The sequence below is a fragment of the Zingiber officinale genome, chromosome 8A (genome assembly GCF_018446385.1).
Source record: "Zingiber officinale cultivar Zhangliang chromosome 8A, Zo_v1.1, whole genome shotgun sequence".
In the NCBI taxonomy this organism is placed as follows: domain Eukaryota; kingdom Viridiplantae; phylum Streptophyta; class Magnoliopsida; order Zingiberales; family Zingiberaceae; genus Zingiber; species Zingiber officinale.
In genome coordinates, this window is record NC_056000.1 from 90,493,707 (window position 1) to 90,504,399 (window position 10,693).

Sequence of the window (10,693 nt, forward strand, 5' to 3'; positions counted from 1 at the left end):
ATGATATTTTGCTCAAGTTAGAATAATTATGATATGGTAAAATGTTAATAAGTTATGATTCACATGCCATGTTTAAGACAATCAAATGCATATGATAAAATTTTTAAGTATGTCTTCCGCTGCCATAAGTTCATATGCATTAGTATGTTAGGTGAATGTAAGTAACCCCGTCCGTCTAGGGCAGTCAGAGTGTCCATGGAAGGGTGGGCGTTACAAATTAAACCCAAAATAATAGAAGAATCCTTACTTGACCCAGATTAGATCATAGTCATGCAGGAAGAACTAGCCCAACTTGAATGAAACAAAGTCTGGGACTTAATACCACCACGTAACCATAAAAAGGTAATAGAAACAAAATGGGTTTTCAGAAATAAACTAAGTGAAAATGGAGAAATTATTAGAAATAAGGCTAGACTAGTGGCTAAAGGATTTAGTCATTCGGGGGACTTGACTATGATGAAACCTATGCCCCAGTAGCTAGACTTGAATCTACTAGAATACTACTTAGCTATGTAGCCCATAAAGGTTTTAAACATTATCAAATGGATGTTAAATCTGTCTTTTTAAATGGGCTAATAAAAGAAGAAGTATATATAGGTCAACCACCTAGATTTGAGAGTCTAGATCATCTTACCTATGTCTTTAAGCTTAAAAAGGCCTTTTACGGTCTTAAACAAGCACCTAGAGCCTGGTATGAAGGGTTAACCTCCTACCTTATTTCCAAAGGGTTCAATCAAGGATAAATTGACCCAACCTTATTTGTAAAGTCAATCAAACAAGATATATTTGTAGCATAAGTATATGTAGACGACATAATATTTGGTTCAACTAATTTAGAATTCTTACAAGAATTCATAACCTTAATGAAACAAAAATTTGAAATGAGCTTAATATGTAAACTAACTTACTTTTAGGTCTACAAATTAAAAAACTAATGAAGGAAATTATGTCTACCAACAAAAATATATTAAGGAATTACTTAACAAATTTAGAATGGAAAATACCAAAGAAATAAAAACTCCAATGGCAACTAACACAATCTTAGATAATAACCCAACTAGAAAACAAGTTGACCTAAAATACTATAGAAGTGTCATAGGTAGCATTCTATACTTGACTGTAAGTAGACCTAACATTTTATTTACAGTTAGTATGTGTGTTAGGTACCAAACCTGTGCTAAAGAATCTCACTTAACTAACGTAAAAAGAATTTTCAGATATCTAAAAGGAACTTCAAATGTAGGAATTTGGTATCCTAGAACAACCAATTTTGAACTTATAGGTTATTCTGACTAGGTTATTCTGTACTTATAGTCAGTTAGTAACTAATAGTTAGACAATTAAGGACAAGTTAAAGCTGATTAGATTATTTTAAAGTAATCTTAGGTTCAGGGGGAGAACAAATAAGTCAAAAAAATTTTGAAATCATTCTATTTTTTTTACATGTCTTGAAAAATTATTTTGAAAACTGTTTCAATTTTGTTAAACTACCTTAAAACAATTTTAAATATCGCAGCACTTAGCATTTTAACCTTTGGTTTTAAACCTTTAAAGTTTTTTTTTGGAAAAACTTATCAAACCTTAAAGTTTCCAAAGTTAGTAGATTTAAAAGTATTTTCAACTCGTGTAAAAATACTAACATACAGTGTTTTAAAATTCATCTTTAGAATATTTTTACTTTCCAAAATAAGTTGAAACAAATTCATTTTGAACAGGTTCTTTTCAAAAATTATTTCTATACTTTGAATTTTGTTTAATACATTGTTTATCATTTCAAAACTAACTTTAAACATATTTTGTAAAATATTGTTTACAAGTTTTTATGGTTATACATTTTTTTCTCTCCCTCGAAGTAGTCCCAAGATGTCACTACAAGAAAAAAAGTCTAACAACAACGGCTTTTCACAGTTGTCGTAGCCCCTTTCGGACTGTTGTTAAAGGTCGTGTTGTTAAAAGGGGTGCCCAAAGACAACAGTTTTTAACCGTTGTCTTTGAAGGCAAAGACAACAGTTTTACAACGGTGAAAAACCGTTGTCTTTTCCTTCAAAGGCAACAGTTTTTCACCGTTGTCTTTGAGCGTCTACCTTTAATAACATGGTCATCAACAACAGGTTTAAACTATCTAAGACAAAGGTGAAAAATCGTTGTCTTTTTTAGATAAAAAATAAAAAAAATTAATACACAATTTTCCAATATTATAAACCATTCAAAATACTAAATTTCAAAATAAAATTTAATATACAATTTTCTAACATTCAAAAATATTATCTATAACATTCTGAAGAAATTTCATAAGCAATAAACAAAATTTCATAAGCAACCAACAAAATGATAACACTATTAAAACAAAGGTAGAACAATATAACACGATATTTTCTAATATGTTTTGACTGTTGAACTTTTGCTCCTAATTTGTTTCAAGGACCGCAGCGCTGCTATGGTGCTCTTCGTGTATAAGCTCTGCATATATTTATTCTCCTCCAACTCCGGAACCCTCCCACCTGATTGTGCCGGCTTTGGCACTCCATTTTGTCCGTCGCATTCTGCTGAAATTGACAGGTTGTTGCTGGGGAAGAGGTGGTCTAGCATAGCCACACACTCCTTCACGAGTTTGTATATATAGGAGATCAGTTGTAAAGAATGGCTACTGCAGCACCTTTTCAATGAAGGGCTGCCTGATAAGTGCTCCTGTTCTCTTGTCATACTTCTTCAGTATTTTCACTAGACCTGAATTCATCACAACAAGAATAATAAACCATCTAAATGAGTGCACAAATTTAAAAAAAAAAAGAACCAGAAGAAAGGACAGAACAGTTAATCAATAACACTCAGATAATTGTAAACTATAATTAGGCTCTGATCATGACTATGCTAACATGAGTTTCCTTGTTAACAAATTGAGAAATAATTGTTTGGATAAATTAACAAACAAAACATGTAATATCTAAATCAAATGGGAGAGTTTGATACCTAAATAAAATCAACCTTGTTCAGTCAATGTAAAATCAGTTAAACTGCATTGGTAGTAGGCAAATAACATAAAATTTTCTGTTGTGGAAGTTATAATGAGAGTGGATTGATTGTTTCACCAATGACTAGAAATATTACTGTGTGATTTGAAGAAGAAATCCAAACATCTATTCTGCTGAATGCTAATTTATCATAACCTAGCAAAACAAATTTACCAAGCTACTCCAATGCCCTTCTTAATCAATCTGATCAATTAGTAAACATGATTGTAGAATAAAACCCATAAATTGCCTCTGAAGCGAAAGTGCTAAGTTTATACTAGACTGAATGTAATTCATACACCATATGGATTGTTTGCAATGAAAATTACAAGCTCTAAAAAAAAACAAAGGTTTGAAACATAAAGGGATATCAATCCATCACAACTTAGATTGTTTGGAGGATCCACAGAAGTGTATTAATTTACATGTTAGAATACTGAAAATAAGCTACAGTGAAATCTTTAATGTGTACCATGGACTACATAAGAATAGATCAAGAAAAAGTTGAATTCTTACGGAAACCTACCCGTGTAGTTAATTACGTGATCTTCTCTTTAGCCTTTACTTTCCTTTGAACATTCTTCCTTGATAGTGATCTTCAAAATTATATTAATTGTCAAGATGCATGCTATAAAACTGTTCAAACAATCACTTAGATAAAGCACAAACAATCACTTTGTTTGTGCTTCAAGATCCTACAAAGATTGAATTGCACATGGCAAAGATGTCGTCAGCCTGCAAACTTCTCGCTTAAATCTATTTCCAAACATGAAATACTAGTAGCGATATTGAACTATTTTTCTAGTTGTCAGTCTTTCTTGCAAAGGATGTAGTTTAATTTTCATTGACAGATAACATGTTGCATAAATACTTGACTAGCTGTAATATGAGTATGAAGTACTCGGGGATTAACTGTTGGAGTTATCTTTCAAATGTCAAATTAATGGAGAAGGACCTAACATATCATAGTTTTCAAATAAAACATCTCAACAACCTGGGAAATGATGGGATAAAATGATTATCACGGCAATTTATATTAAACAAAAAGAGATTCCTACTTACATTGCAGGATAAGCCTATGAGTTTTTTGAATTAGATGATGATGCAGATTGACTGCCTTTTGTTTCCTTGACATTCTCTTTCATATCAGGACAATCTTCATTTTTTGGGTTCAAGGTACTTGAATCCATCTTCTGGACCTCCTCTTTTGGGTATATAAAAATCAGACGGACCATAGCACAAAATTCCCTACAGAAAATTATACAACACCAGTTGTCAACATATCCACTTTATACATAGAAAATGGAAGATATATATACATAAGAGAAGAACATTAGGAATGTAGAAGCATGCTTACTGCCAAGGGTCATCTCCAACAAGCATCATATCATCCTCATTATCAGTAAATACAATCATCCAATTTTTATTTGGAGCCATCAATTCTCCTTTGAATTCAAATAGCTAATCTAACTCCTCGATCAATTGGTCATAACCATCAAACTTTGTCAAGTCAACAGATCTTCCAAGTGCAACACCCTGCTTATGAACCTGATATCAAAATGGAAACAGAATCATCTTCTCCAATAAAAAAGAGGTACATTCTATAGCATGACATTCTTGATCTACTAAGGGACTGAATGGAGATGGACATTACACATTAAGTCAAATAAAGTAAGCATTTAATGAAACTAACCATGGAATGTAACTTAGAGAATTAAAGAAAGCTAATCTACCCTAGCCTAATTGCATTCAAATGAAGAACAAAACTTATAGCAATTGCAAAAGATAAGACAAGCAAACATTAAGTGAAATAAAGTGCACGAATTTAAACCTACTGTTGGAAGAAACATTTTGTCGAACACCTTATGAGCATAAATCGAAATGACATGAGTACGTGCAAATCTAAAACAAGGGAGAACAACTCAATACAAGCATCAAACAATCAACTAAAAGAAACATCACTATCAATTCGAATCAAGTGAAGAAACTGCAACAAACAAAAGCTGTCCAGATCTGTTGAAGAATTGCTGATCGAACTTGAAGACTGCTGTGGAAGAAAAGGTGGAGCTGTGACTGGCCAAATCTGGTCCGGATGAAAGAAGTAGTGTTGGAATTGAAGTCTGCTGTGCTGACCAAATCTGGAGAAGATGTTGCTGCTCGAACTCAGAACTCGAAGGAATGAAGTCGCCTGTTGAATCTGTCACGAACCCTAGCCCGCGCGAGGAAGAAATGTCGCGAACACAGAGGACGTCGCGAATAGAGAGAAGACTGAGCGGTAGAGGCAAAATTCCTTGGCTGCGGTGTGAATAGAAGAAGGAAGGAGATGGTGTCCGGCCGGCGGCGGTGGTTGAGTGGAGGTGGCCGCCGGCCGTCGGTGAAGGAGAAGAAACGACAGTCGCGTGAGAAGGAGCCGAACGGGAGAAGATGTGATGCCCCCCATCAGAAATGCTTGCTTTGTGGATTTTTCCCCCAAATCCGATCCGATGGTCCTGATCAACCCAGATCCGAAGGAGTGGCTGAGATCAAATTTGAGTGAACGGTCAAGATCAACTGAAACCCATTGAATGGTCCGGATAGCTAGATCAAGATGAGCGACTCAGATCACGCCAGATCTACACAGATTGGCCAAAATCAACCAGATCTTGATGAACGGTTAGAATTAATCAGATCTGAATCTTTCATTTAATTTGCTTCAAATTTGATCCAATGGCTCAAATTTCTTTAGATTGGACTTCTCATTGACTCAAGTCTTTAGGTTCAATTTGGATCAACTTGAGCTCAATCCCTAGAAAATAAAAGTGCACAATTATAAGTAGAAATCCATAAAAATAGGAAGAATTATAACAAAACTCATAATAAATCCAACTTAATAAACATGATAAAAATCAACAATTAATCATATGAAAGGATTAAAACATGAAAATTAAGGGTAGAAATAATGTATCAAAATGCTAATTATCAAGGGCTCGAGAGGTTATTGTGGCGGTGAGCTGGGACAGAGGAATAGGGCAATGCCAACACTAGAGTAAAGATCGGTTAGAGCAAACCTGCTTCGATCGTCGAAGCTGCGATGTGTAGAGAGGCGCCGCAGGAGGTTAGATCTAGGGTTCAAACCCCTCTTAACCGGAGATCCACCAATGCAAGGTCGGCGACTCTAGGAGAAGAGAAATCTCCGGATGGACTCCAGTGATCAGTGGAGAAGAGCCTTAGCCGGCGGTGGACGCTTGGTGCTAGCGCGATCGATTTCCTCGTGGCTTCGGCGTCGGGGAAGAGTTAGGGCTCAGCGACGGCAGCTATGGCGTTGATCGGAGCAAGGCACGACTCAATGAGGCTTCAGCCGACGTTGAGTAACTCTTGGCTGGTGGTTATGTATGCGGGGAGAAGAAGTATCGCGACGTCGATAGGCGGCGAGGATCAGCGTCGGGTTGGGAAGGAGGGGAAAGGGGAATCGGCAGTGGTGACCTAGCCTCACGCGAACAAAAAAACTCTTTGTTCGTGAGTTTTTTTTCGTGAAGTTAAAAAAAAACTATTATTTTTTTGGGATTCAACAACATTCAATAGACAACAGTTTAATAAAACTATTGTATATTATCATATAAGCAACGCTAAAAGACAACAGTTTTTTAAAACCGTTGTCTTTGACATACATTAGACAACAGTTTTTTAAAAATCATTGTCTTTGACATACATTAGACAACAGTTTTTTAAAAACCATTGTCATTTAAAAAAAATTATGGTGAACAACAACGGTTTTCAATAAAACCGTTGTTAAATGGCAAAAAGACAACAGTTTCTCGAAAAACTGTTGTCTATTAGGTGTGGTTAAATCTAAAATTTCTTGTAGTGTGTATTGTCAAAATATGTAAACTTTTTTCTATCTTCATGTTTTTCTAATGAATGCCAAAGGGGGAGGGTTAAAGGGTTAAGTTGAATCAAATCATCAAAATCCAAATAACTTAAACCAAATCATGTGTCTATTCATACTTGTATTTTTTTTTTTCTAACTTAACCCAAGATGTCATTGCATCAAAAAGGGGGAGACTGTTGGTGTGGTTCACACTAACGGTCAAAAAGGGGTTTTGATGAAGGACAAATAAGTTAAGTTAGGTTCTTTTGTGATCTAACCACTGTTGGGTGCTACTTGGAATTCCGTTCTGTTTCCCTTGTAAAAAAAAATTATACAAGTACAGAACCTTTCCTAGCAACCCATGTGCTTTTCAGAAGTTGAACTTGGATTGCAAACGAAACTTAACATTTTTAATCCAAGTTTAACTTATGTGTTCTTCAAAAGTTAAACCATATTACAGAAGTTGATTAAATATATATTTCAAGGATTGGCTTCCAGGTCGTTGGCGAGACACTTGGCCTTCTTGGTTATGGGATCATCCACCACTTCCTAGACAAAGTCTTTTAAAAAAATTGAATATTTAAGCACTTTACACTAACCTTAGGTTTAACTACAGAGACCACAATCGAAGCACAAGATCAAAATACAAAATTGATACACAAAATCGAAACACAAAGTCAAAACACAAAATTGCTAGCCTCTTGTGTTGGTATTTCAGGATCCATACAAAGAAAACAAAACTAGTTGCGCTGCGGAATAAATAACTAGTTGTACCTTTCTTCGTAGACAAAGACCTCTTGATCTTCTGCCATATTCCTCTCGTCTTCTTAGACATCGTGTGGGCAATGATCTACCGAGATAAAAACACCCGAACCCTTTTTGTTTTCAAGCCGTCTACCACCAAAAGATGCAAAGAAAAGGGACGCCTCCTTCTTATTCTTCTCCTCCAAACTGCCGGCCACCAAGGTGCTTCGTCTCTTCGTTTTCTTTTCTTCCAAGCTCTGGCCACCAAGAGAAGATGGGGCACCGACCCTAGAGGGAAGAAAGGGAAGAATAAAAGGAAGTGGGGCACCGGCCCTAGAGGGAAGAAAGGGAAGAAGAAAAGGATAGGGCGTCGGCCTTAAAGGAAAGGAGAGGGTTTTAGTTGTGGAGAAAAACTTATCAGTTCTTAATTGATTGATTTTTGTGGCACAACCTCCTCTCCTTTTATAACCCTTTGCGCCAGATAAAAAAGGAGAAAAAGTAATAGATTCTTTTTAGAATTCTATAGAGAGAAAAAATCTCCCTTTACATAACTCCTTTTTTTTTCTTTTTCTTTTATTGTGGTCAGCCCCTTGCTTGGGCACCAAGCAAGGCTTGGCCGGCCCCTATGCATGTGCAACAAGAAAGGCTTGGCTGGCCCCTATGCATGGGTACAAGCAAGGCTTGGCCCGCCCCTTGCTTGGGCACCAAGCAAGGATGTGGCCGGCCCTTTTCTTGGGTAGGAAGCAAGGCTTGGCCGACCTCTTACTTGGGCACCAAGCAAGGATGTGGTCGACCCCTTTCTTGGGTAGGAAGCAAAATCAAAACAAATGAATGTGAGACTTTATAGAGGCTATAACAGAGACTGAGAGGAGGTATTGATTTTGGCCTCCTGATGGACTTAAGCTTCCTGTGTTCGACCGAACACCCAACTCAAGTTCATCAATAATAACTCATACTACTAAAGAGTTATTATTGTACCACACCAATCCCATACTATAATATGAGCTCCTACTTATCATGAATGTGTCAGTCTCCCTGTGTTTATGATATCGTATGTTTGTTAATTAAATGAGTTACTGACAACTCACTTAATTAACATCTAGCTCCAAGAGTAGTACCACTCATCCTTATTATCATGTCAGACTAAGTCCACCTGCAGGGTTTACATGATAATCCTTATGAGCTCCTCAAGGGGACATCATCAACCTAAATAAATAGGACACAGTTTCCTTTTATAATCAACAACACACCATATAAATGGTATTATCTCCCAACTCATTGGGCCTATTGATTTAACGAATAAATCTCACCCATTGATAAGTCAAAGAAACAAATACTAAGTATACATGTTTGTTATTATATCGGGATTAAGAGAACGCACATCCATAATAACAGAGGTTCTATTCTTTTATGCAGTCAGTATAAATCGAGCAACCTCAAATGGTCCTGCTCAATACACACATAGTGTACTAGTGTAATTTTATAGTCAAGACAGACTAATACCAAATTACATTACAACCGTTCCAATGGTTTGCCCCTATCCATATCGGTCGTGAGCTACAATTTATAATTTATAAGGAACTGATAACATGATCTTCTGTGTGGCACCACACATCATGTTATCTATAATATAAATTAAATGGACAACTACAATAACATATAAAATGTAACATTTGACCAAAGTGATTCTTATTTCAATATATATATGTTCATATAAAAATCTAGGCTTTTAGTATACATCCTAACAATCTCCCACTTAAACTAAAAGACTATGTTGTCATATATGCTGCCATACATCTGATTCTCATCCCCTCAACATGGCCATCAAAAGCTCTGACCGAAAGGACCTTAGTGAAAGGATCTACCAGGTTATCTACTGATGCAATCTTGGTGACAACTTCTCCTCGCTTTACGATGTCTCGTATCAGGTGGTACTTGCGCTCAATCTGTTTACTTGCCTTATGGGCTCGTGGTTCCTTCGAGTTTGCTACTGCACCACTATTATCACAATAAATTATGATAATTTTGGGCAAACCAAGAATCACATTTAAGTCCATCAAGAAGTTTCTGAGTCATACAGCTTCTTTGGCTACCTTAGAGGCTGCCACATACTCTGCTTTCATGGTGGAGTCTGAAACACATTTATGCTTAATACTCCTCCATGCTATAGCTCCACCCCCCAAAGTAAACACATACCCTGAGGTTGACTTACTACTGTCCCATCTGATTGGAAGTCCGAATCCGTGTAACCTACAGGGAGCAAATTATTTGCCTGGTAAACTAGCATATAATCTTTAGTCCTTCTCAGGTACTTTAATATATACTTTACGATAGTCCAATGTCCCTGTCCTGGGTTACTTTGATATCTGTTAACCATGCCCACGGTAAAATAGATATCCGGTCTTGTACATAGCATTGCATACATTAGGCTTCCTATAGCCGAAGCATAAGGAACTGCCTTCATCTCCTCTATCTCCTTTGATGTTTTAGGACACATCTCTTTAGATAAAGGTACTCCATGCCGAAAAGGTAGAAAACCTTTCTTGGAGTTTTGCATGCTAAAATGAGCTAGGATAGTATCGATGTATAAAGCTTGGGATAAGCACAACATTCTTTTCTTGTGATCTCTTATTACTTTGATCCCAAGAATATGTCCACATTCTCCCAAGTCCTACATATCGAATTTCTTGGACAACCATACCCTTACGTCTGACAACACTTTGACATTGTTGTCAATGAGCAAAATATCATCTACGTATAGTACAAGAAATACCACCATGTTTTCGTCACTTTTCTTGTATAGACAAAACTCATTCAGACATTGAATGAATCCATAAGACTGAATCACTTCATCAAACTGGATGTTCCAAGATCTTGAAGCTTCGTTTAGTCCATAAATGGACCGGTCGAGCTTGCATACAAGATGCTCTTTGCCCTTTGCAATGAATCCCTCTGGTTGCTTTATATAGATGTTTTCTTCAAGACTTTTATTAAGGAAAGTTGTCTTGACATCCATTTTCTAACCTCATAATCCATATGAGTAGAAATAGATAAAATAATCCAGATAAACTTGAGCATAGCTATCGGTGAA

The 10,693-nt window shown here is 36.3% G+C and overlaps 1 long non-coding RNA gene across 4 annotated transcripts; it reads right to left on the reverse strand.

Moving 5' to 3' along the window:
• Positions 1-2,663: 2,663 nt before the first annotated feature.
• On the reverse strand, positions 2,664-4,655 carry LOC122012066. Of its 4 annotated transcripts, none has more exons than XR_006120107.1 (4): positions 4,369-4,655; positions 4,074-4,259; positions 3,538-3,706; positions 2,664-2,727 (listed from the first exon to the last, which is right to left on the reverse strand). It is a non-coding gene; the product is annotated as an uncharacterized LOC122012066 (long non-coding RNA). The 4 variants fall into 4 exon arrangements; XR_006120108.1 differs by having other exon boundaries at positions 3,528-3,706; XR_006120105.1 differs by having other exon boundaries at positions 2,971-3,706.
• Positions 4,656-10,693: the final 6,038 nt, after the last annotated feature.